Source organism: Choloepus didactylus, chromosome 23 (genome assembly GCF_015220235.1).
Source record: "Choloepus didactylus isolate mChoDid1 chromosome 23, mChoDid1.pri, whole genome shotgun sequence".
NCBI classification, from domain to species: Eukaryota; Metazoa; Chordata; class Mammalia; order Pilosa; family Megalonychidae; genus Choloepus; species Choloepus didactylus.
This window is the reverse complement of record NC_051329.1, coordinates 31,886,164-31,913,163: the sequence shown is the minus strand read 5'-3', so window position 1 is coordinate 31,913,163 and position 27,000 is coordinate 31,886,164. Positions and strand designations below refer to the sequence as shown.

General features: G+C 54.5%; 1 long non-coding RNA gene across 1 annotated transcript; it reads right to left on the bottom strand.

Moving 5' to 3' along the window:
• Positions 1–12,561: 12,561 nt before the first annotated feature.
• Positions 12,562–22,124, bottom strand: LOC119519118. The gene is made up of 3 exons (XR_005213951.1): positions 21,700–22,124; positions 13,309–13,451; positions 12,562–12,742 (listed from the first exon to the last, which is right to left on the bottom strand). It is a non-coding gene; the product is annotated as an uncharacterized LOC119519118 (long non-coding RNA).
• Positions 22,125–27,000: the final 4,876 nt, after the last annotated feature.

Below are 27,000 nucleotides of genomic sequence, written 5' to 3'. Positions count from 1 at the left end.
CAGGCTTCTGCAGTCTGCAGGAAAGGCTGGGATCTGGTGGCCTTCAGCTCCTGGGGGTCCATCTGTACCTGTGTGTTAATGCCATTTGCAAAATATCAGAAAATGGATTGGCTTTTATAAAGGGGGTTTATTTGGTTACACAGTTAACAGTTGTAAGGCCATGAAGTGTCCAAAGTAAGCCATCAACCATCGAGGTACCTTCACTGAAGGATGGCCATTGGCATCCAGAAAACCTGTTAGCTGGGAAGGCATGTGGCTGGCATCTGCTTGCTCCAAGATTGTGTTTCAAAGCGGCATTCTCCAAAATGTCAATGTCAGCTTCAACAGCCATCTTCAAAATATGTGTCTCAGCTGCAGCCCTCTCCAAAATGTCACTCAGTTACTCTGAGGTCTTTGTGAACTCCTTTATAGGACTCCAGTGATCCAAGTAACACCCACCTGAATGGACAGGGTAGCGCATCCATGGAAATTGTCCAAATGTCCACATGTTTCACTCATGGTTGATTGTGTCACATCTCCATGAAAACAATCAAAAATCCCAAACTGATCAACACTAATACAACTGGCAGCACAAGATTGCATCAAAGAAAATGGCATTTTGGGGGACATAATACATTCAAACCAGCACACGTTCCTCTCAGCAGCCCTAGCATAGCCCTTGATGGGCTCTGCTCACTTGCCTGGCCATGAGGCGTGCTGTTGGGTGTCCAGCCCACTCTGCAGAGCCCCAGGCTTTGGCTGGGTGGTCTCAGGGTTCCCTGTGTCTGCACAGACCTGCCAGTCCGGTATTCTGGAGTGGTGGACAGAGGGCAAATTGGATGGATGGAAGGATGGATGGGTGGGTGGATGGACCTCCAGGCGTATCACCATGGCAGTCCTGGCTGGGAATTGCTTTGGCTTGTCATAGACCTGGGGGTGAGTTTGCAGGTGGGCCAGGCTCCCTTGTGGGTGTGTAGCTGTTCTGCCCAGAGGACCCTTTGGCCCCCTGGCCTGTGAGCACCTGCCTGGCTTAGAGGGCAGAGCTCACTGTCCCATGGGGGCTGCCTGCCACGGCTGCTGGAAAGGGACCATACACACTAGCTGTGCCCACCCATGCCAAGCAAGCTGGGCCAAGGTTGGGTTACTGTGAAGGCTTCCTGGTGCTGTATGATCCTGTTGCTGTCTTGGAGGGTGGGTGTCAGGACCATGAGCATGATTCCAGGGGTGTGAGAGGTGAGGCTGGCTCTGGTTCTGCAGCCCACTGCACCCCTTGGCCAGCTGCAAATTGCACAGGTGTCTTTGACCTTCACAGGGGGAGATACTGCTGAGTGGCCTTTGGAGGAGATGCCATTGCCCCACTGATTGGCTCTGAGCTTATGGGCACTCTGTTCCCCTAAGTATTGTCCCCCTACTTAGGAACCTCTCTTTCTTCCACCCACCCCCAGAGAGGGTGCAACTGCCCCATCTGCTCCAGATGGTGTTTGCCAGTCATGAAGGCAGCTGAGGAGCTGCTGTGTGCTCTTGTCATAGAAGGGGAGATAGATGTGCACGCGACTGCCAAGAGGAGCAGAAGCCCCTCTGAGCCCTGGAGCCAAGACCCAGTCTCAGGACCCAGCCAGAGTGGGTGGGGCTGTGGGAGGTGCTGGGCATGTCCAAGTGCTCCAGGAACAAGGCCCTTGTGGCAAAAGGTGCCCATCGGGGGTGTATGAACCACCAGCACCTGAATGGACTGTTTTGGGGGTGCACTGTGCCTTTGGGACCCAGTTTCCAGCAGCTGTGAAGATCCCAGAGCTCTTTAATTAGTCTCTTTGCACAGTGACATATCGCACAGGAATCCTTTAAGAAGGTTGATTGTCCCAGCCTCAACCTGTCATCATTGTAGTCATATGGGCTCTGTGTTGGGCTCTAGCCTTAACCTGTCTACCCCACAGGTATATGGGCTCCAAGCTAGGCCGCATGCATCCACCTGTCTACACCACAGTTAGTTGTGCTCTGAGCCATGCTACAGGCTCAAAATATCTACACTATAGGTATATGGGCTCTCTGATGTTTAGGTTCATGTGTCAACTTGGCCAGGTGTTGGTACCCAGCTGTCTGGTCAAGCAAGCACTGGCCTAACTGTTGCTGTGAGGACGTTTGTGGCTGGTTAATAAACCAACAGGCTGGTTTATTAAATCATCAATCAACTGGCTGCAGCTGTGACTGATGATGTCAACAAAGGGTGTGTCTTCCACAATGAGAGAATGCAGCTGGCTGGATTTAATCAAATCAGTTGAGTTTTAAGTGAGAGAGGACTTTACTTCTTTGGCTGACTAGTGAAGCATTTCCTGACAAGTTCATCAAAGTTGCCAGTTCATTTCTTGAGAAATTTATCGAACATCTTCATTGGAGTTGCCAGTTTGCTGCCTGCCCTATGGAATTTGGACTCATGCATACCCACAGTTGCATGAGACACTTCCATAAATCTTATATTCCTAGATATCCCTCATTGATTCTGTTTCCCTAGAGAACCCTAACTAATGCTCCAAGTTTGGACCCAGCCTAATCTGTCTACAATGTGGGGATATGTGTTCTGATACAGACCCTACCACCCACCTGTGTACCCCACAGGTATATGGGGTTCATATCCTACAGGTATATGGGCTCCAAGCTGGGCCCAAGTATTCACCTGTCTGCCTCACAGGAATATGGTTTCAAAGCTGTGCCACAGTGTCCACCTGTCTACACAAGTGTATGGCCAAAAAGCCAGACCCCAGCCTCCACCCATCTACACAGTGGGAACTTGGGCTCAGAGCTGGGCCCCAGCCTCAAATGATCTACCTCAAAATTATATGGGCTCCAAACTCTGCCCCACACCTCCACCTACCTACACCACAGTTATTTGTACTCTGAGCCAGGCTCCAGCTTCGACTGGTCTACCATGTATATGGGCTTCACTACCTGCCCCAACATACACATGTCTACACCACAGGTATATGGGCTCTGAGTCAGGCCACAGCCTCTACCTTTCTACCCAAAGTCATATGGGCTTTAAGCAAAACCCCAGGCTCCTCCTGTCTAAATTGCAGGTGTATGGGCTCCATGCCCCACATCACCACCCATCTACACTGTGGGATATGGGCAGCAAGCCAAGCCACAGGCTACATCTGTCTACCCCACAGAGATATGGGCTCCAAGCTGGGTCTCATGCCTCAATCTATTTACACTGTGGGGAACAATTCCGAGACTAGACCCAGACTCCACCCATTTACCCAGAAGTATATGGGCTCCAAGCTCAGCCCCAGTCTACACCTGAGGATATGTACTCTGAACGAGGCCCTTGCCTCCATCTGTCTACACCCTATCTACGTATGCCCCAAGAGGGGTCCCAGCTCCACCTGTCTATACCACACTTGTATGGGTTCAAATTTAGGACAGCCTCCACCTGTCTACAACATAGGTATATGGGATCCAAGATGGGCCCCAGCCTACACCTATCTACACTGTGGGGATATGGGCTCTGCTGCAGGCCCCAGCATCTACTTGTCTGCCCCAAAGGCTTATGGGCTCCAAGCTGGATCCCAGCCTCCCCCTGCCTAAAGCATGTGTATATTGGATTGAAACTGGGCACTGTCCCTCCACCCATATACATTTTGGGGATTTGGGCTCTGAGCTGGTTCCCAGCATCCACCAGTCTATTCTAGGAATATGGGCTCTATGCTGGGCCTCAAGTGCCACATGTCTACCCCACAGATATATATGCCATAGCCTTCACCTGTCTAAACTGTTTGGATATGGCCTCCAAGCTGGGGCCCACAATCCACAAGTTTATACTGTGAGGATATGGAGAGCTGGGCCCCCACCTCCATCTTTCTACACTGTGGGTATATGGGCTCTGAGCAGGGCTGCAGCCTCAGATATTATTGTGGGATATGGGCTCCAAGCAGAGCCCCATCCCCCACCCATAAACACTGGGGATATGGGCCCTGAACCTGTCCCCAGGCTAAACCTGAATGCCCCACAGTTACATGAACCCTGGGCCCCAGCCTCCACTTGTCTATATCACAGGTATTTGGACTCCAAAGTTTGGCCCCAGCCTCCTCCCATCTTCTTTGGAGGCATTTGGACTCTGAGCCATGCCCCATCTTCTGCCCATCTACCCCATAAGTATATGGGCTCCAAATTTGTCCCCAGGTTTCCAACTGTCTACCCCACAGGTTCATAGGCTCCAAGTTAGTCCCACTAGTCCACTTGTCTAGACAACAGTTATATGGGCTATAAGCTGAGTCCCATGCCTTTACCCCTATACACTGTAGGTATATGGGCTCTGAGCCGGACGCCAAACTCCATCTGTCTACACTGTGGATATATGGGCTCTGAGCTGTGGCCAAGCCTCCACTCATGCTCAGAGGTATATGGGTACTAAGCCGATCCCCAGGCTTCTCATGTCTACACCACGAGTACATGCACCCCAAGCTGGTTCCCGTGCCTCTACCCGTCTGCACAGTGGGGATATGGGCTACAAACAGGCTCTAGGAATCCTGTCTATACCACATTTATTTGGACTCAGAGCCAGGCCCCAGTCTCCAACTTTCTACACCACAGATTTATGGGCTCCTAGCCTTGCCGCATCCTCCACAAGTTAACAATTTGGGAATATGTGCTCCGAGCTGGGCCCCAGCATCCACAAGTCTATCCTACGGGTATACGGGCTCTGAGCTGGGCCCCAGCCAAAACCAATCTAAATTTAGGGAATATGGACTCTGAGCCAGGCCCTATCCTCCACTTGGTTACGTCAAATTATATGGACTCCAAGCCAGGCTACATCTTCCACCAATCTACCCAAGAGCTTATGGACTTCAGGCTGGGCCTTAGCTTTCACCTGTCTACCCCAAAGATATATGGGCCCCACGTTGGGCCCCAGCTTCCACATGTCTATACTTTGTGGATATGGGCTCCAAGCTGGGCCCCAGCCTACACCAATGTACACTTTGGGGATATGTTCCCTAGGCTGGGGCCCAGCCTCTACCCATCTACCCAACAGGTATATGGTCTCCGATCTCACCCCAACCTCCACCTGTCTATCCCAGTTATGAGGGCTCCAAGTCAGGCCCCAGCCTCCATCTGTCTATACCACATGTATGTGGGCTCTGAGCCAGGCCCCATTCTACACATCTGCTCCACAGGTATATGGCTTCCAAGCTAGGCCTCAGGTCTCCTACCCTTCTGCACTGTGGGGATCTCGGCTCTGATCTGGGCACCAGCCTCAAACTATCCACGCCATATTTATATGGGCTGGAAGCTGGGCTTGACACCAAACCTGTCTGATCTGGGCTCTGAGCCAGAATGCAGAATGCAGCCTCCACCTGTCTGTACCACAGTTGTATTGCTCCAAGCTGGGACCCAGGACTCTACCATCTACACAGTGGGGATATGGGCTCTGAGCCAGGCCCCCAGACTCCACTTGTCTACACAATGTGTATATTGGGCTCCAAGGTGGGCCCCATGCCTCCTCCTGTCTACACAAGAGTTATTTGGGTTCCAAGCCAGGCCCCAGTCTCTGTCTACTGCACAGGTATATGGGTTCCAAGCTGGTCCCCTGACTCCACTTGTCTCCACTGTGGTTTTATGTGCTCCGAGCCAGGCCCCAGCCTTCACCCATCTACACTGTGGATATGTGGGCTCCAAGGTGGTCCACACTCTCCACCAGTCTACTCACTGGTATATGGGCTCCTATCCAGACCCAAGGTGCCACCCATCTACATTGTGGGAATATGGTCTCCAAGTTGAGTCTCAGCCTCCACTTGTCTATACCACAGGTTTATGGGCATCACACTGGGCCCCAGACTATACCCATATGCACCATGGGGATATGGGTTCCAAGCCAGGCCCCAGACTGCACCCATCTACACTGTGGGAATATGGGCTCTGAGCTTGGCCCCAGCCTCCAACAGTCTACCCCAAAGTTATTTGGAATCCAAGCTGGGCCACATGCCTTCACCTGTCTACACCATAGTTATTTGTATTCTGACCTGGGCTCTAGCCTTGACCTGACAACACCACATGTATATGGGCTCAGCTATCAGCCCCAACTTCCACCTGTCTCCAAGCCAAGCCACAGACTTCCACCATCTACATTGTGGGTATGTAACTCTGAGCTGCACTGCAGCCTCCAACTGTCTGCCCCAAAGTATATGGGCTTTATGCAGAATCCCAGGCTCCTGCTGTCTACAACACATGTATATGGACTCCAAGCTGGGACCCAGCCTACATCAGTCTACTCTGAAGCAGTCCCCAGCCTCCACTGCTCTATATTATGGGATTTTTGGGTTTCCAGCCCAGCCCCAATCTCCACATATCTAACTCACAGATTATGGGCTTCAAGCTGGATTCCAGCCTTACCTGTCTACAGTACAGTTATATGAGTTATATGTGGCCTAAGCTAGGCACCATGCATCCAACCTTCTACACTGTGGGGATATGGGCTCTGAGTCAGACCCAAGCCTCCACCTGTCTACCAAAGCTATATGGGCTACAAATTATACCCCATCCTCCACCTGTCCACACCACCGTTATATGGGCTAGAAGCTTGGCACCATGCCTCCACCCATCTACACTGTGGGGATATGGGCTGAGCCAGGCCCAAGCCTCGGTTTCCTGCACCACAGTTACATGAGCTCCAATTCAGCCACACCTACACCCATCTATATTATGGGGATATGGGCTCCTAGCCAGGCCTTATCCTTCAACTTTCTACCCCACAGGTATATGGACTCCATCCGGGCCCATCTACACTGTGGGAACATGGACACTGAGCTAGTCCCAACTTCCAACCATCTACCATGAAGGTATATGGCCTCTAAGCTGGGCCCATGCCTCTACCTGTCTATGCCACAGTTATTTGGATTCCAAACCAGGTTCCAGCCTCAACCTGTCTACATCACAGCTGTACGGGCCCTAGGTGGGCCCCTGCCTCCACCTGTCAACCCTATAGGTATATGTGATCCAAGCGGGGCCCCAGCCTCTACCCATCTACTTTGTGGCAATATTGGCTCTGAGCCATGCCCCAGCATCCACCTGTATACCCCACAGGTATCTGGTCTCTAAGCTGGGCCCCAGAGAAAACCCATCCACATTGTGGAAATATGGGCTCCAAGCCAGGCCCCAGCCTCCACTTGTCTACACCAAACTTATTCAGGCTCTGAGCTAGGCCCCAGACTAAACCCATCTACTCTGTGGGGATATGGGCTACAATCCAGACCCAGAAGTCCACCTGTCTACCTCACAGGTATATGGGCTCTGAGCCAGACCCTAACCCTAACCCTGTGTATCCCACAGGTATATGTGCCCCAGTCTCCACCCATCTACCTGTAGGGAACTGGGTCCGAGATGGGACTCATCCTCCACCTATCTACCACACAGGTATATGTGTTTGAAGCTGAGCCCCAGCCTCCACCTGTCTACACTGGGGGGGCATGGGCTTGAACCAGACCCTGGCCTCCACCTCTGTATCCCACATGTATATGGGTTCCCAGTTGGGCCCTACCCATCCATGCATCTACACTGTGGTGATATGGGCTCCAAGCTAGACTCCATGCCTCCACCTGTCTAAACCAGTTATTTGTGCTCTGAGCCTGGCTCCTGCATTGACCTTTCTACACTACCAGTATATGGGCTTTAAGCTAGGATCCAGCCTTTACCCATCTACACTGTGGGGTTATCGTCTCCAAGCTTGGCCCCAATCTCCAATTTTCTACACTGTAGGACATGGGCTCCAAGCTGGGCCCTACCCCTCCACCCATCTACACTGTGGGCATATGGGCTCACAGCAGGCACCAGCATGCAACCATCTGCAGTCTCGGCATATGGGCTGTGAGCTACGACCTAGCTTCCACACATTTACTCCACAGGTATCTGGGCTCCCAGCTGGGCCCCAGGCCCCACCTGCCTACCCCACAGATATATGGGCTCCAATCCAAGCCATAGCTTCTATCCATCTGCATTGTGGGAATATGGGTCCCTAGACAAGCCCCACTCTCCATCTGTTAATATTGTGGGGTTATGGGTTCTGAGCTGGGCCAAAGCCTGCAACCGTCTATACTGTGGGGATATAGGCTCCGAGTTGCAACCTAGCCTCCACCTGTCTATGACACAGCTATATGGGCTCCAAGCTAGACACCATCCTCCACCTGTCTAGACCACAGTTATATGGGCTCCAAGCCAGGCCCCAGACTACACCTGTCAACCCTACAGGTATATGGGTTCCAAGCTGGGCCGCAGCCTCCACCCACCTTCACTGCAGCAATATTGGCTCAGAGCTGTGCTCCAGCATCCACCTGTCTATCCCACAGGTCTCTGAGCTGCAAACTGGGCCCCAGCCTCCACCTGTCAACACCACAGGTATTTAGGGTCCCATTTGGGCCAAAGCCTACAGCTGTCTACACTGTGGGGCATATGGACTCTGGGTTGGGCCATAGCCTCCCCCTATCTATCTCATAGACATATGGACCCTGTGCCGGCCTGAGACTCCACCTGTCTATACCAGATATATATGGGCTCTGATCTAGGCCACAACCTCCAACCATCTACATGGTGGAATATGGGCTCTGAAACAAGCTGTAGCCACAAGCTATGCATACTGTGGGGATATGGGCTCAGAGCCGGGCCCCAGGCTCCACCTGTCAACCCCACAGGTATGTGGGCTCCAAGCTGGGCCCCATGCCTAGACCTGTCTACTCTGTGGGGTTATGGGCCCGGAGCTGGGCCCCAGCCTCCACCTGTCTAGCCCAAGGGTATATGGGCTCCTTGCTTTGCCCCCTGCCTCAACCTGTCTACACTGTTGGGGTATGGGCTCAGAGCTGGACACTATCCTCTACCTGTGTTCCCCAAGGTATATGGGCTCCAACCTGGGCCACATTTTACACCTTCTACACTGTGGGGATTTGGGTTGTGAGTTGGGCCGCAGCTTCCACCTGTCTGCCCCTCATGTATATGGGTTCCAATCTGGTCCCCATATCTCTACCCATCTACACGGTGGATATAGGATCCAACCCAGGCCCAGCTTATATCCAACTGCACTGTGGGAATATGGGCTCTGAGCTGGGCCTCAGCCTCCAGCCATCTACTGCACAGGTATATGGGCTCCAGGCTGGGTTGTACACATCTACCTGTCTACACCATAGTTATTTGAGCTCTGAGCCAGGCTCCAGGCTTGACCTGTTTGCACCACAATTGTATGTGCTACAAGTCAGTCCCTAGCCTTACCTATCAACCCTACAGTTATATAGATTCCAAGGTGTGCCCAAGCACCCAGCATCTACATTCATGGGATATGGGCTCTGAGATGGGCCACAGCCTCCACCCATCTACCCCATGGGAATATGGGCTCCAAGCCTGACCCCAGCATCCACCTGTCTTCATTGAGGAAACTGGGCCCTGACCTGGGTCCCAGCATCCATCTGTCTACACTAGAGGTATGTGGGCACCAAGCTGGGCATTAGCCTCCACCTGTGAATCCTACAGTATATGGGCTCAAAACTGGGCCCTACCTCCACCTGTCTACACCACAGGTATATGTGCCCTAAGTGGAACCCAAGACGACTCCTGGCTACTCCGTAGTTATATGAGTTCCAAGCCAGTCCCTAGGCTCCATTTGTCTACACTGTGGATATATGGGCTCTAAGCTGGGTCCACCCCTCACCTGTGTACCCCACAGGTACATGGGCTCCAAACTGGGTGCAGCCTAAAACAATCTACAATGTGGGTCTAGGGGCTCCGAACCAGGCCTAACTTCCACCTGTCTACACCATAGTTATATGGGTTCCAAGCTGGGCCCCAGCCTCCACTTGTCTACACAATAGATATATGAGCTCAAAGCTGGGCCCCAGTGTACATCCATCTACGCTGTGGGGATATGGACTCTGTGCTGGGCCTGAGCCTCCACCCATCTACCCCACAGACATCTGTACTCCAAGCTGGGCCCCATGCTTCTTGCTGATTACACAACAGTTATTTGGGCTCTGAGCCTGTCCCCAGCCTCCACATGCCTACATCATAGGTATATGGGCTCCAAACCAGGCCCCAAGCCACCACTGGTCTTCACTGTGAGGATAGGGCTCTGAGCTACACCTTAGCCTCCACATCTCTACCCAACATGTATATGGGCCTGAAGCTGGACCCTAGCCCCCACCAGTCTTCATTGCATGAATATGGGCTCCAAGCCACACTCCAGACTATACCTGTCTACACCACAGGTACAAGAGCTTGAAGATGGGCCCCAGCCAATGCCTGTCTACACTTTTGGGCTATGTTCTCTGAGCTAGGCCCCAGCCTCCACCCATCCATACCACATTTATGTGGGCTCTGAGCCAGGCTTCAGCCTCAGCCTATCTTTGCCACAGGTATATGGGTTCCAAGCTTGGCCCAGTCTTCACCAGTCTACACTGTGGGTTTATGGTTCTGAGCCAGGCCCCAGCCACCACCCACCCACCCCACAAGTATTTGCACTCCAAGCTGAGCCCTGCCTCATCCTGTCTATCCCACAGGAATATGGATTCCAAGATGGATCCCAGCCTCCAACTGTCTACACCACAGGTGTATGGGCTCTAAGCCTGGCCCCAGCCTCCACCTTCTACACTGCATGAATATGGGCACCCTGCTCTGCCCCAGCCTCCACCAGTCTACATTGTAGGGATACGGGTTTTAAGCTGTACCCCATTTTCCACCTGTCTACACAGTGCGGATTTGGGCTCTGTGTAGGGGCCCCAGACTTCACCTGTCTACACCCCAGGTATATGGGCCCCAAGTGCAGCCGCATGCCTCCACCCATCAACATTATGTGGATAAGGGCACTGAGCCAGGCCCCAGCCTTCACCTTTCTAGGCCACAGGTATATGGGTTCAAAGCTGATCCACAGTGTCCATGTGTCTACACTACAGTTATACGAGCAATGAGCCCACCCCATGTCCCCACTCATCTACATTGTAGGGATAGGGGCTCCAACTATGCCTTGCTCCACCCTTCTAGAGTGTGAGGATATGGGCTCTGAGCCAGGCCCCAGCCTCTGTCTCTACCACAGGTATATGGGCTGCAAGCTGGGCTCCAGACTCCAACTGTCTACACCACAGTTATATGAACTTTGAACAGGCCCCCTGGCTCCACCTTTCTGTCCCAGAGGGATAAGGGCTCCAATCTGGGCTTAGACTCCAAATGTCCACCTGACATGTATATGGGTTCCAAGCTGGGCCCCATGCCTCCACTTGTCTACACAGTCTGGATTAGGATCTGAGCTGGGCTCCAGCTTGAACCATCTCCACTATGGGAATATAGGCTCTGAGTCAGGCCCTGGTCACAAGCATCTACTCCAAATGTATATAGGCTCCATTCTGGGCCCAGCCTCCACCCATCTACACTGTTGGGGCCCCAGCCTGGCCCCAGCCTCCACTTGCCTACCCCATATTTATATGTGCTCCAAGCTGGATCCTGGCCTCCAACTCTCTACCCCACAGGTATACAGGCTACAACATGGACCCCAGCCTCCACCTGTCTAACCACAGGTATAAGGGCTCCAAGATGGGCTCCCTGCAGGAGAGGGGAGTTTCCCACATGGCCAGGGCAGCCAGGGCACTATGCTACTCAGATTCCTTTCTGGCCTGCAGTATGGGCTGGGGCCTCTCCCCTGCTGAATGACTTTGTCACCTGATGCGTCCTCTTTCAGGGTGACCCTGATGTGTCTCCACATTTCTACGAGAGCCCTGAACTCCAGCAAAAATCAAACAGCAGAAGACAAGTGGGCTACACATATCTACTCCTGGAACCCCCTGTGGCATGGTCCCCTGGAGATCAGGAAACTCCCGCGGGGAGGGTGGTATGTGCTGGGGAATCAGCTGCACCCTTTGGCAGAGGACATGTTCTGTTCTGCCCCTGGTGACCAGGCATGGGCCTGTCCTCTTCTTGATGGCGAGGAGACCCCAGGACAGCAGGCAGGGCTGGGTGAAACCCCAGCCTCCGTCTCTGGCAGGGGCAGCAGCTGGGTGTGGGGTTCAGGGTGGGGGCCTGCTGCCTGTGTGGAGGGTGGGCTGGGAGCCTCTGTCAGCTCCTGTGCCCACATCTGCAATCCTGTGTGTGTGTGTGTGTGTGTGTGTGTGTGTGTGTGTGTGTGTGTAGTATATACTCTGATGATCTGAAACCCACCCCCCAATGGTTAGGATTCTGCACACATGCAGACATGGGTCAGACAGTCTCAAAAGCCAGGGGGACACTGAGCACAACCTTGACCAGGAAAGCTTCTGGCCATTGAGTTGTGCTGGAGAGAAGCTGCCCTCCCTGCAGGGGACAGTAGGAGAAGGCAGAGATTTGGGTGACTGTTCAGAGCCTAGCATAGGAGGGAAGGGGGTTTCCCTGCCCTGTGCAGTCCTGTGGCCATGAGTGGGCGGCCACGGAGCCCTTGACATGTGGCCCCTCCCAACTGAGATGTGTGGAGAGTGTAAAACATGTGTGGGGTTTCCAAGAGTTAGTGTGAAAAAACAAATGTAGAATTAATATTGAATTAACTTCTACATTGATTATACCTTAAAATGATAAAATTTTTGATATATTGGGCACACCAAGGTCAAAATGTACAAAATAGCACACTGTGGGGTTGCCACTTCTCTCCGCAGCACCCAGCTCTTCTCCCCAGCAGCAGTGGCAGCCCCAGATGTGCACGTTCCAGCTGTGTCCAGGCAGGTTCAGCTCACACGCGGAGGCCCTAACGCTGCTCCGGGCTGTGCTCCTTTGGCTCCTTCTGGAAGAAGGCATTTTTTTCACTTCTCATTTTGAAAAGGTTGTACCCCAGGAAGCTGCACTGATGGTACAGAGGGCCCCTCCCCCTATCTTCCCTCAATGGTAATTCCAATGGGGTAGTTATTTTTACAAGGGAAATAACCACTTCTGTGTCGGGCTCCTTCACCCACATCTGTGAGGGGCATGTGGCTACCTCTGCCCTGCCCTGGTGCCCTCAACTGGATGGTGTAGACAGTGCCCCGGGTCCCCCCACCCTGGTGCTTGCCCACCCTGATGCAACAACGCTCGTCCCCATAGTCCCCGGCCTTGATCTCACTGGTGCCCCACCCAGTCCCACCCTAGTCCCCCTGATTCCTGTTTCCCACTCCAGGGTCCCACACTGGTCCCCCATTCCCGGGTCCTCCCACCCTGGTGCACCCGGTACCCTTGGCCCCACCCTCAGCCACCCTGTTATCCTGAGGCCCCTGCCCTCCTGTCCACTGTGGTCTGCAGAGCCTCACCTGCCTGTGAGGGCAGCAGGTGCACCTTCCTTGGCCACCCAAGTAGCTATGGTCCCCTCGGTCTCACCTGCCATCCCAGCATGCTCCACCATCATCGCCCACATTCCCACATGCCGTTCATGGGAGAATTGCTGAGGACTGTTGATGGGATGACAGATGCCAGGTCCTCTTCTTCATGTTCCTCAACCCCCTGCTTCCATCTAAATCCACCTGTGTGGAGGAAAACCAATCATGCTACCCCCATTTCTGGATTGGTGCATTCCAACACTCAGGGTTTGGCAGGAACTGGCCTGGAAGCTGGTGCACAGGCACAGAAGAGAGGGAGGGGTGGTGGTCCCCTGATAACCACGTGCACATGTGGGGGTCCTTCTCCACACAGGCCCCTGTGCACAGGTGCAAGGTGGCCTGCTCGCTGCACCTCTGCAATGCTGAGTCCCCAATTATTGTCAGCCTTGGGGCCTGGGCTCCCAGGAAAGCAGCTGGGAACCCTGGGCTGTCCCCTGGTTTGCATCTCCTCCATGACTCCCACAGGCTGGGCCACTTGGAATTCCTCCTTCCACCCCTCAGGCATCTCTGTCCCCCCAGAGCTTAGCACCCTCGACCATCACACTCATGCAGCAGGGTCTGCTCCCCATCCAGTCCGGCCCCACAGGACCTCCAGCCTGGCTCTTCTCTAGGAGGGGAGGGGTGTCTCCAGCCAACAGACAGGATGGCTGCACTGTCCCTGTGCATCCCCTGGACCCCTGCTTGGGAATGGACAGGCTGGAGGACTGACTGCCACCTCCTCCATCAGATGCCTCCAAGATTGGGCAGCACATGAAGGTCCTCAAGCTAGAAAGCACCTGGCAGAGGACCCCACAGGGCCTAATGCATTTCCTGTGAGATTGGGAAGGGCGAGCAGGTGGCTGTCCCAGCCACAAGCCCAGGGCCTTGCATGCACACCCCACAGCTTGTACCCACAGCATGGGCTGCTTCCCAGCATCAACACATGCACAGTTGAAAGTAGAGGGCTGTGGGAGTCACCTGCCTGAAGGTGGATGGTGAGAACATGGATGGGGAGAGACTGTCATGGGTGGACAGACCCCAGGCTTTATCAGGGCTGCATCTGCTGACTTGGGACATCTTGACTCCACAGGAGCAGAGTCATATAAGGGGGGGGACATGGACATGCTTGAGCACCTCCCTGTGCTGGTGCCATGCTCAGAAGAAGGGCACAGAGACACCGGATAAAGCCAGGGTGACCCTGTGCCCCCTCCTGGGGAAGGGCAGGCAGGAATCTGATGAGCACACACAGGCATCACCCCGGGTGTGATGAGGACACAGAGGAGGAAGCTGTGGGAGGTGGGGGGGGGAGTGTCTTAGTGCTGGGGTCAGGGAGGAAATGACAGAGACATGAATGACAGCAGGACCGGCCAGGGGGTGTGAACACCCAGTTCCCACAACTGGAAAAATGTCACAGTGGCTGAGGAGGAGGGACCTTGGCAGGTGTGAGGGGGTGGGAGCCCCTTCCCGGGAGCCCAGCGGCTCATCAGGGGGCAGAGCCCAGCAGAGCTTTCCCTGGAATGGCAGTGACGGGGCTCTGCTCCCTGTCAGATCCTCTGTGGAAACCCTGCAGAGCCCCTCTACTAAAAGTTCATCACATGATTGCCCCAGGGGGTCAGGGAGCCAGGGAGACTCTGTCCCCTTATACTGGGCCTGCGGACCCCAGTGAACTCCTGCTGTTAGGGGGAAGGCATTGAGGCAGGAGCTCCTTTCACACCCCCGGAGTGCTCCCAGCCCAGCCCAGGAGGCACGAGTGTGACTGGCCCAGACATGCATTTCCTGAGCGCAAGGCCCCTCCTGGTGTGGGAGCCTCCCCAGCACCCACCTCTGCACTGGGGTCTCCCCTCCCCTGCACTGGGGTCTCCCCTCCCCTGAAGTTCTCAGTCCACAGACCCAGTGTCAGAGCCTGAAGCTCCACCAGCAAAGGGAGTGGGGGCAGCACTGGCAGGTGAGGGGTGAGCATGTTCCCCATGGAGACCCCAGACCCACCTGCAGTGAGTTGGTCACGGCTTTGGGCAGGGGCAGGACTCTGGGCTAAACCGCACCATGGTACTGGGAGTCCCCCTCCCTGCCCCATCCCAGAGCCCTCCGGGTCCCTGAGGAGACGTGGTGGTGGCAGCTCCCCAGGCTGCCCATAGTCACCTCAGGTGAGGCCCGAGTGCTGGTCACCACCCCCAACCCAATGGCCACATCCGGGACAGACTGAGGGAGGCGGGGGCTGCACGGAGGGAGGATGGTGGTGGGGAAGGTCCCCTGGGCAGGGAATCAGCAGGGCACAAGCAGGGGGCTGGGGGATGGAGGGCGCTGACATGGGGGGAGGGGAAGGTGACCTCACAGGGAGAGAAGGCGGTGATGTCACAAGAAGCAAGCTGAGTCCTGCCAGCTGATTGGTGGGTGGGTTTGGGGGCGGGGCCTGGATACACAGCAGTTGCCAGGGCCTGAGGCTGAGCAGAAAGGCTGAGTGAGCTGAGATGGCGCCGCTGCTGCTGCTCCTGCTCCTTCTGGCCGACCTGCTCAGGTCAGTTGAGGGGTCCTCCCTCACACACACACCCCATACCAGGAACCCTGCCCAAACAGGTAGGTCCCCCTTGACCACATCCCCCTTCACTCCCCATTGTGGGCCAGGGAACATGCCAACCTGCACTTGACACCATATGTACCCCCTCCTGCCTGGGGAAACCCTGTTCCAACCATCAACCTTTGAGCCCCACTGATCCACTGACAGCTGTGGACCCACAGTAGACCAACCACCTGCACCACCCCTGTCTCAGTCATCCAGCTTTGAGCCCACAGTGATCCACCAGCAGAAGCGGACACACAGTCACTGATCCTTGCACCACCAGCCACCTGCAGAACCCCTGTCCCAGCTGCACAACTTCAAGCCCCCACTGATCCACCAGCAGTGGTGGAACAGCACACACTGCCCCTTGGAAGACAGCAGGTGTACACAACTCCTGTCAGTACTGTCCACTTTCAAGATGACAATATACTGGCAGCCACAGACCTGCAAGCAGCAACAACTGAACTATCTACCACCTGCAGAACCCATGTCCCAATTGCCCAACTTCAACCCCCAGCTAATCAGCCAGAAGTCATGGACCCACACTCAATGCCTCTTGGATGACTTCCATTGTGCACAAGTCCTGCCAGAACTGTCCACCTTCAAGCCTCTGATGATCCACCTGCAGCCACAGACCCACAAACTGCAACCATTTTACCACCTCCCACATTCCAAACCCCTGTCCCAACCATCCACCTTCAAGCCCATGCTGATCTACCAGCAGTCATGGAACAACACATACTGATCCTTGGATGACTCCAGTTTGCAAAACTCCTGTCAGAATTGTCCACCTTCAAGCCACTGCTGACCCACCAGCAGCCATGGACCCACACTCAGTGACCCTTGGACCACTTCCTGCCTGTGGACCCTATGCACCAACTGTCCATTTTTGAGACCCCACTTATTCACAAGCAGCTGCACACCTGTACATAGTGAAACTTGGGCCACCTCCCACCTGCAGACCTCCTATCTCCACCATCCATCTTAGATCTCCCACTCATCCACCAGCAGTTGTGGACCCACACTTGATGCCCCTTGGATGACATCCCATGTTCAGAACACTTGTCCCAACTGTCCACCTTCAAGCCATGCTGATTAACTGACAGGCATGGACCTACATTCAGAGACCCTTGGACCATTTCCCACCTGCAGAACCCCTGCCCCAAGTCATTGATCCACCAGCAGCCATGGACCCACCCTCGATGGCCCCTGGACTATCTCCTGCCCATGGAACCCCTATCTCAACTGCCAATCTTCAAGCCCCCACTGATCCAACAGCAGTTATGGACCTACATTCCATGCCCCTTGGATGACCTCCCTCCAGCCCAACTCCTTTCACAACTGTCCACCTTTGAGCATGAATCCCATGGACTCTGAAAAAGGCTGCCAGGATCTAAATTCCAAGTCCCCCCCCCTTCTCAACTGTGTGCCCTTGGGCAAATGACTCACCCTCTCTCTATCTTCACTTGTGAAATGGGATAATCATAACAAAATAATAAAATTTCTTCTGGTGTGATGCTGATTGAAAGAATGTTTCTAAAGCTTTTAGTACCTGTGATCTAAGTGTTAATCCTGTTTCCAGAGTCAACTATCTCCTCCAGGGGAAGCCATGGCTCCTGGTGAAGAGCCCTGTTGGAGCTGGTTGTTTTCCTAGCAACTGGATTTTTCAGCCTTCATTTGAAGGGGCAAAAGAGGAGTGTGCTGGTTTGAATGTATTATGTCCCCCAAATGCCATTATCTTTCATGCAATCTTGTGGGGCAGACATTTTAGTGCTGATTAGATTGGAATTCTTTGAGTGTTTCCATGGACTGTGCCCCACACAACTGTAGGTGATAACTCTGATTAGATATTTCCATGGAGGCATGGCCCCACCAATTCAGGGTGGGCCTTGATCAGTGGAGCCATAAAAATGAGCTGATGGGCAGAGAGGGAACTCAGTGCAGCAGTGAGTGACATTTTGAAGAGGAGCTACAGACAAGAGGGACACTTGGAAGAAAGCACAGGAGCTGCAGATGAGAGACAGTTTGAAGATGGCCAATGAAAGCAGATTCTTGCTCAAAAGAAGCTAAGAGAGGACAAATGCCCCAAGAGCAACTAAGAGTGACATTTTTGAGGAACTGCAGCCTAGAGGAATGTCCTGGGAGAAAGCCATTTTGAAACCAGAACTTTGGAGCAGACACCAGCCACGTGCCTTCCCAGCTAACAGAGGTTTTCCAGATGCCATTGGCCTTTCTTCATTGAAGGCACCTGATTGCTGATGTATTACCTTGGACACTTTATGGCCTTAAGACTGTAACTGTGTAAACAAATAAACCCCCTTTTTATAAAAGCCAATCCATCTCTGGTGTTTAGCATTCTGGCAGCATTAGCAAACTAGAACAAGGAGTAAGGGGACAGGGTGGCCCACACACCCTGCATGGTGCCTTATAGCCACTGGCTGGATGGATGTGGCCCAGGACACAGGTGTGGCAGTGAGCTAGAACCAAAGGAGCCCCTGGACGCCTTTGAGGCAGAAATGGCAAATGCAGCTGGATTGAGCTCATGAGAGCTGCTCTGAGGAGAGATCTTTCTGGACTGGCTCATGGCCCTGACTGCCATGATGGCTGCCTCAGCCTTGGGGGCAGGGACCTATTGTAGTCCTCCTCCTGCTGGACATTGCTGTCTGCTGGTCCTCAGTGTCCCCTCCTTCCTTGACTCCTTCACTGCTCTAGTTATTTGCTGACTCCAGTGGTTTCCCCCTGACCACAACCCTGCCTACCTGGTCTTCCATTTCAGCTCTTCCACTCTGGGGTCTCCTTAGCAATTATTGAGATTTAAAGCTACATAAGGTTTAATGTGAGTACAGGAAAAATTAGAAAGAAGTCTTATGAACTAATTTTTAAGTAAGACAACATTTTGGTCTTCAAGCCACAGAACTGCAGGCTCTGATTGTGGAAAAGGCCTCAAGAGTCTGACCCTCCTGCCCTGATGGTGTCTCAGCACACACAGCCCCAGGCTGCTCGCCACCTCCTTGCAAGATGGCACATTTGGCAACCATCCAAGAGCAGACCCCTGCCTCCCACAACTTCCACACAGTCATGTTTGTTCTGCCCACTTCATTCTGGGTCTACTCAAAATGAAGCTATATGCATATATTTTTATTAGAGAACTTAATGCATTACAGATAAATCATGTAGAAAATACGAAGTTACCATATACTACTTGTGCCAGTTTGAATGTATTATGCCCCCCAAAGCGCCATTATCTTTGATGTAATCTTGTGGGGCAGATTGATTGGTCTTTTAGAATAGGGTGTGAACTTTTGATTGGATGTTTCCATGGAGATGTGACCTACCCAAATGTAGATGATAACTGATGAGATCGTTTCCATGGAGGTGTGGCCCCACCCATTCAGGGTGGGCCTTGATCAGTGGAGTCATATAAATGAGCTGATGAGCAGAGGGAACTCAGTGCATCTGTGAGTGAAATTTTGACCAGGAGCTACAGCCAAGAGGGACACTTTGAAGAAAGCACAGGAGCTGCAGATGAGACAGTTTGAAGATGGCTGTTGAAAGCAGATTCTTGCTCCAGAGAAGCTGAGAGAGGACAAATATCCCAAGTGCAACTAAGAGTGACGTTTTTGAGGAGCTGCTGCCTAGAGAGGAACATCCTGGGAGAAAGCCATTTTGAAACCAGAACTTCGGAGCAGACACCAGCCATGTGCCTTCCCAGCTAACAGAGGTTTTCCAGACACCATTGGCCATCCTCCAGGGAAGGTACCCAATTGCTGATGTGTTACCTTGGACACTTTATGGCCTTAAGACTGTAACTATGTAACCAAATAAACCCCCTTTTATAAAAGCCAATTCACCTCTGGTGTTTTGCATCAGCAAACTAGAACACTACCCCAGCATTGTTTTCCCTATTATCCACATTGTGCATTAGTGTGGTATGTTTGCTACAATTGATGAAACAGTATCATTTTAATTATACTATCAACCAGAGGCCATTGTTTACATTAGGGTTTATTGTTTGTGTTGTACAGCCCTATGGTTTTAAAAACATTTTTATTCAAATAACATATCATTTGGTCTTGTTTTAAAGTATGGTTCTTAACTTTGTATGCTGAATATTATGGATGAAGAATTGTGAAGGTTCTAGATAATACTCTCCTCCTACCAAAGGGATAACCAGGGCAAAAGAAGTCTGGGGTGGCCCTACCACCCACCCCAATTCCAATTTGGGAAGCTCTGATGTCCTCCCCCTACTGAATTTGAATTGTGGTGGGAGGGTGATTCCAGGGGTCACCTCACCTGGAAGCCCCCAAGGCCAGTCTCCCTCCCCTGCATCAGCCAGGAGCAGGCCTGTGGCTCTCTCACCTGCTTGGCTCTCAGGGACTGGAGCTCTATCTGGTGCCTCCAGGAGAGCAGGGTCACCTTGTGGATTCTCCCTCCAGGCAGCAATTCCAGACCATTCCCAAGGCTGGCTCAAGCCTCTGTCCACAATGTGCCCAGGGAACCACGCCTGGGGAGCCAGGCAGCTGGCCTGAGGGATGTGGCACTTTGGGGCCAGGAGGTGGGCGTGTGCGGGCCCCTGCCTGAGTGTGTTTCCAGGCCCCTGTGCCTGTTTCAGAACCCTGGGCTCTCCCTCCAAGTGCCGCTGGCCCTGAGCCCTCCACGCAGCAGCCAGCTCCTGGGCCCCGGTGCTCCCGCCTCTCTGGAACCCTGGGGCGAGGCAGGAGAAAGGGGCACCCCGACCACGCAGGGGGCCCGAGGCACACGCGCCCAGCTCTGGGCAGGCTCTGCAGGGAAGCCCCCGCGCGACTAGGTGGAGTCCGAACCGCAGGCTTCAGCTGGACCTGCTGGTGCATCAGGCGGGGACGCTGCAGGGCTCAGGTTCCCCTGTGTTCTAGTTTGCTAATGCTGCCAGAATGCAAAACAACAGAGATGGATTGGCTTTTATAAAGGGGGTTTATTTGGTTTCACAGTTACAGTCTTAAGGTCATAGAGTGTCCAAGATAAGGCATCAACAATCGGGTACCTTCACTGGAGGATGGCCAGTAGTGTCCGGAAAACCTCTATTAGCTGGGAAGGCACGTGGCTGGCGTCTGCTCCAAAGTTCTGGTTTCAAAATGGCTTTCTCCCAGGATGTTCCTCTCTAGGCTGCAGTTCCTCAAAAATGATACTCAGTTGCACTTGGGATATTTGTACTCTCTCAGCTTCTCTGGAGCAAAAGTCTGCTTTCAAGGGCCGTTTTCAAACTGTCTCTTATCTGCAGCTCCTGTGCTTTCTTCCAAGTGTCCCTCTTGGCTGTGGCTCTTCTTCAAAACATCACTCACAGCTGCACTGAGTTCCCTCTGCCCATCAGCTTATTTATATGGCTTCACTGATCAAGGCCCACCCTGAATGGGTGCGGCTACACCTCCATGGAAATATCTCATCAGAGTTATCGCGTATAGTTGGGTGGAGCGTATTTCCATGCAAATCTAATCAGCACCAAAAAGTCTGCCCCACAAGACTACATCAAAGAATATGGCTTTTTCTGGGGGACATAATACATTCAAACCAGCACACCCCGGGTCCCCTCTGAGGCTCAGACAAAGCGCAGGCGCCGCGGGGCCGGGCCGGAGCCGGGTCCGAGCTTTCAACGCCGGCCCTGGCAGCCCGGAGTGGCCGCGACGGCATCGCGCTTCCGGCCCGCCGCTTTCCCAGAGGTCCGGGACACCCGAGCGCGCGGGCATCTGCCAGGCCGGGGCAACGGGGCCCGCGGGCGACCGGCGCCGCGTTGCCACCCTACCCGTAGACGCCACCGCCGCCGCCGTCACCCGGCGGCCCCGGGAAGCTCGCGCCCGGCCTCGTCCTGGCCTCCTCGCTTACGCTGCTGCGCGGGCTCGGGTGCCCACGGCGAAGAGGGCCTGGGGGCGGCCACCCAGGTAGGCGGCCCGCCACCCGCGGGCGCGCCTTATCAGGGCGGCCCACGGCGGCCCCGGTTGGCGGCGATGGTGCGGCGCCCGGCTCCCCGCGCGTAGCCTCGAGCCTGGTTCTTGGAGGCGGTTCGGCGGCCCCTGATTCCCCGGCCGGAGCGAACGCGGGAGGCGGCGGCAGAGCCGGGGCGATCGAAGGGACCCCGCGGGGCCGAGCGGCTGCTCAGTCCGGTCGGGGCTTTCGGGGCCCGGCGGGTGCGCTGCTCCAGGGGCGGCGGGTCGATTCAGTGTGCCGCCCGGCCGCCCCCGCCTCTGCCCGCCATGCCTGAGCCCCGCAGCCTGCCACGGTGGCTAAGCGACCAGAGCCGCGGCCCCCGCGGCCGGAGAATTTTTTTAAATCCCGCCCCCATCCCCGCCCCTCCCCGGCTCCGCGCCCATCCCTCCCCGTGCCCTAAAAGGCACCGATCGCCTCCCGGGGTGGCCCCTGCAGTCTCTGCGGCCGTGGCGACCGCTTCCCTTGGCCAACCCCAGCCCGCGGTCCCCGCGCACTTCTGGGACTCGGCCGGCTCGGGATCCGGGTGCGGGGGCCCTGGCTCCTCCCGCGTCGAGCCGCGAGTCCCGGCCCAAGCCGAAGCCGCCATCCCCAAGCCCGTCCCCTGCACCAGCGCTCCACGCCGGCCAGGCCGGGCTTCGCGGGAGCCAGCGGGGAGGCCTGCGCGCCCGCACCCCGCTCCCCAAGTTGCGCTTCCCCGGGAGCAGGGCTCGGCCGCCGGGCCCGCGCAATGTTGAGCCCCTCCCTTCTCTGGGCCGGTCAAGCGCGGGGCTCTCGAGTCCCCGTGCTTGGGAGCCGGGCTGCGGGCGCGTAGGGTGTCGGAGTGACCCTTGCGGCTGGAGGGACTCTTCGGCCTAGAGACCCCCACACTGAGTTCGGGGCACAGGGCGCTCTCCCAAGAGGCTACAGGGACCCCGGGCACCCCGAGCGCACTCTCGGAAACTTCCCAGCCCCGGAGTCCCCACTCCACATCCCCAGCGCCTCCTTAGCCTGAAGGGCCGGCGCTGGAAGGCTGAGACAGGAGGCGCCCGCCGCCTGTGGTCGGCCAGTGCTCCCTGCTTGTCGCCAAATGTCGGAGGGTGCCCCGCACGCGCCAGCCACGCCAACGCTGGCAGGTTGGCAGTGACAGCCGAGCACCATGCCCACTGATTGCTTCTCCGGAGCAAACACTGGGCAAGGTGACTGCACAAATCTGCTTTCAACAGCCATCCCTCTCAGCTGCTCTGAGGTCCTTCTGTTTGTGAGCTGTTTTTATAGGACTCCAGTAATTAAATCAAGACCCACACTGAATGGGTGGGCCCACACCTTCATGGAAATAATCTAATTCAAAGGTATTACCCACAATTGTGTGGGTTGCATCTCCATGGAAACAACCTAATCCAAAGATTCTAACCTAATCAACACTAGTATGTCTGCTCTCACAAGACTGCATTAAGGAAAATGGTATTTTGGGGGCCATAATACATCCAAACCGGCACAGGCTCCAAGCTGTGCCCCAGCCTGCAGTCATCTTCACTGTGGGGATATGGGCTCCCAGCCAGGACCAACATGCACCCATCTGCCTGGCAGGAATGTGGGCGCCAAGCTGGGCCCAACATCTCCACCCATTTACACTGTGGGGATATGGTCTCTGCGCTGGGCGCTAGTCTCCACCTGTCTACTCCAAAGATATACTGGATCCAAGTTGGGCCCCAGCCTCCACCTGGATACATTGTGGGAATTTGGGCTATGAGCCAGTCCCAATCCTCCATCTGTATACACTGTGTGGATATGGGCCCCAAGCCAGACCCTAGCCTCCACCTGTCAACCCCAGTGGCATATGGGCTCCAAGCTGAGCTCCATGCCTCCACATGTCTACACTGTGGGGATATGGGATCCAAAGTGGGCCCTAACCTAAACACATTTACATTAAGGGAATATGGGCTCTGAGCCAGGTTCCAGCCTCCACCTGTCTATACCCAAGTTATACGGGCTCTGAGATGGGCTCCAGCCTCCACCCATCCACAATGCAGGAATAATGCCACCGAGCCTGTCCGCGGCCTCCACCTGTCTACACTGTGGAGATTTGGGCTCAAGCTGGCCCCAGCCTCCACCCATCTACCCCACATTTATATGGCTTCCAAGCTGGGTCCCACACTTCCACCCATCTATACTATGTGGATATGGGATTCAAGCCAGGCCCCAGCCTCCACCTGTCTACACCGTGTGGCTTTAGGCTCCAATCCCTGCCCCAGCCTCCACCCATCTACACTGTGGGGATTTGGGCTCGAGCCAGGCCCCAGTCTCCACCCATTTACCCCACATTTATATTGGTTCCAAGCTAGGCCCCATACTTCTACCCACCTATACTATGTGGATATGGGATCCGAGCCAGGCCCTAGCCTCCACGGACTACACTGTGGTAATATGGGCTCTGAGCAGGGTCCCAACCTCCACCTGTCTACCCTGGAGATATATGGGCTCCAAGCTGAACTCCAACCTCTACCTGTCTATACCACAGTTATTTGGTCTCTAGCCAATCCCCAATCTCCACCTCTCTAACTCAGTTATATGGACTCTGAGCCAGGCCACAGGCTTCCACCCATCCATATCGTAAGCGTATAGGCCCTGAGCCATGCTGCAGGCTCCACCTGTCTACCCTAAGGTGTTGTGGCTCTAAGCAGAATCCCAGGCTCCTCCTCTCTGTACCACAGGCGTATGGGCTCCGAGCCAGACCCCAGCCTCCACCCTTCTACACTGCGGGAATATGGGCACAAGCCTGTCTACAACAGGTTCCACCTGTCTACACCAAAGTTATTTTGGGCCCCAAGTCAGCTTCAGCCTCGACCTGTCTACACCACATGTATATGAGCTCCAATCTGGGCCCAGCCTACACCCATCTAAACTGTGGGAATATGGCTCCAAGCCAGGCCCCAGCCTCCACTTGTTTACACACGGGTATATGGATCCAAGCTGGGACCCAGCCTACATCCTTCTACACTATTGGGATAAGGGCTCTGAACCAGCCCACCCTCCACCTGTCTATACCACAGATAAATGGGCTCCAAGCTGGGACCCAGGACTCCTACCCATCTACATTGTGTGGATATCGGCACCGAGCTAGTCCCCAGCCTCCACCTCTCTAGCTCATAGGTATATAGGTTCAATGCTGAGCCACAGTATCCACTTGTCTACACCACAGGTATATGGGCTCCAAAATGGGCCCAAGCCTACACCCATCTAAACTATGTAGATATGGGCTCCGAGCCATACCCCAGCATCCAACAATCCACCAATCTACCTAACAGGTATATGGGATTTGGGCTGGGCCCCATGCATCCACGTGTGTATAGCTGAGTTATCTGGGGTGCAAGGCAGGCCAGAGCCTCCACCTCTCTACAGCACTATTATATGGACAATGAGCCAGTCCCTATGTCCCAACCCATCTACATTTTGGGGACAGGGGCTCCAAGCTGTGCTCCAGCCTCATCCATCTACAGTGTGGGGATATGCAAGCCAAGTTAGCCTCTAGCCTCAACCTGTCTACACCACAGGTAATGGACTCTGAGTCAGGCCCAAGCTGCCACCTATCAATTGTACAGGTATATGGGCTCCAAGCTGGGCCCAGCCTCCACCCATCTACACTGTGGGAATATGGGCTCGAAGCCATGCTCCAGCCTCAACTTGTCTACCCCACAGGTATATGGACTACAAGATAGACCCCAGTCTCCACCTGTCTACACCACAGGCATATTGGCTCCAAGCCAGGCCCCATGCTTCACCGGTCTGCCCTCTGGGGATATGAGTTCAGAACAGGTCTCTAACCTCCACCTGTCTGCCCCACAGGTATATGGGCTTCAAGGTGGGCACCAGCCTCCACCTATCTTCAGTGAAGAAATATGAGCTACAAGCCAGACTGCAGCCTCAACGTTTCTACCCCACAGGTATATGGGCTCTAAATTGGGCCCCAGTCTCCACCTGTCTACACTGTGGGGATATGGGCTCCCAGCTGGGACACCTATCTATACCCCAGGTATATGAGCTCCAATTGGAGCCGCACGCCTCCACATGTCTACACTGTGGGAATATGGGCTCTAGGCTGGGCCCCAGCCTCCACCTCTCTACCCCAGAGGTATATGGGTTCCACGATGGGTCCCAGGATCCTCCTGACAACAATTTAGGGATATGGGCTCTGAGCTGTGCCCCAGCCTACAGCCTTCTATCCCAAAGGTATATGGACTCCTGGCTGGGCCCCACACTTCAACCTGTCTAAACATAGTTATTTGGTCTCCGAGCTGGGCCCAGCCTCTACCTGTCTATACCATAGGTATATAGTCTCCAAGCCGGACACCAGGCTCTAGAATCTACATGGTGGGGATATGGGCTCTGAGTTGGTTCCCTGGCTCCAATTCTCTAACCCAAAATATATAGGCTCAGAGCCTGGACCCATCCTCCGCCTGTCTACATTGTGGGAATATGGGCTCTGAGTCGAACCAAAGCTTCCATGCATCTGCATTACAGGAATATGAGCTCCAAGCTTAGCCCCACCCTCCACATGTCTACACCACAGTTTTATACGCTCTAAGCTGCCACCAGCCTACATCCATCCACATATTGGGTATGGGCTCTGAGCCAGGCCCCAGCCTCTACCTTTCTACTCCAAAGGTATATGGGCACAAACCTGGGTCCCACACCTCCACCCGTCTACACTGAAGGGATATGGGCTCCAAGCTGGATCCAGCTCCACCCGTCTACATGTTGGGGTTATGGGCACCAAGGCGGGCCCCAGTCTCTACCTGTCTACCCCAAAAGTATGTGAGCTCTGAGCCAGGCCCCGCCCCCAACCTGTCTAAACCACATGTATATGTGTTCTAAACTGGGACCCATGCCTCCACCCATCTACCCTGTGGTGATATGGGCTCTAAGCCGGGTCCTAGAATATACCTATCTATCCAACAAGTATATGGGCTCCAACCATGCCCCAGCCTCCTCCTGTCTACACCACAAATATATGAGCTCCAAGATGGACCCCAGCCTCCACCCATCCACACTGTGAGGATATGGGATCCAAGACAGGCCCCAACCCCCACCTGTCTACCCCAGATCTATATGGGCTGAAGCTAGGCCTCATCCTCTGCCTGTCTACACTAGAGGTAAATGGCCTACAAGCTGGGCCCAAGCCTTCATCTGTCTACACCAGAGATATATGGGCTCTAAGCTGAG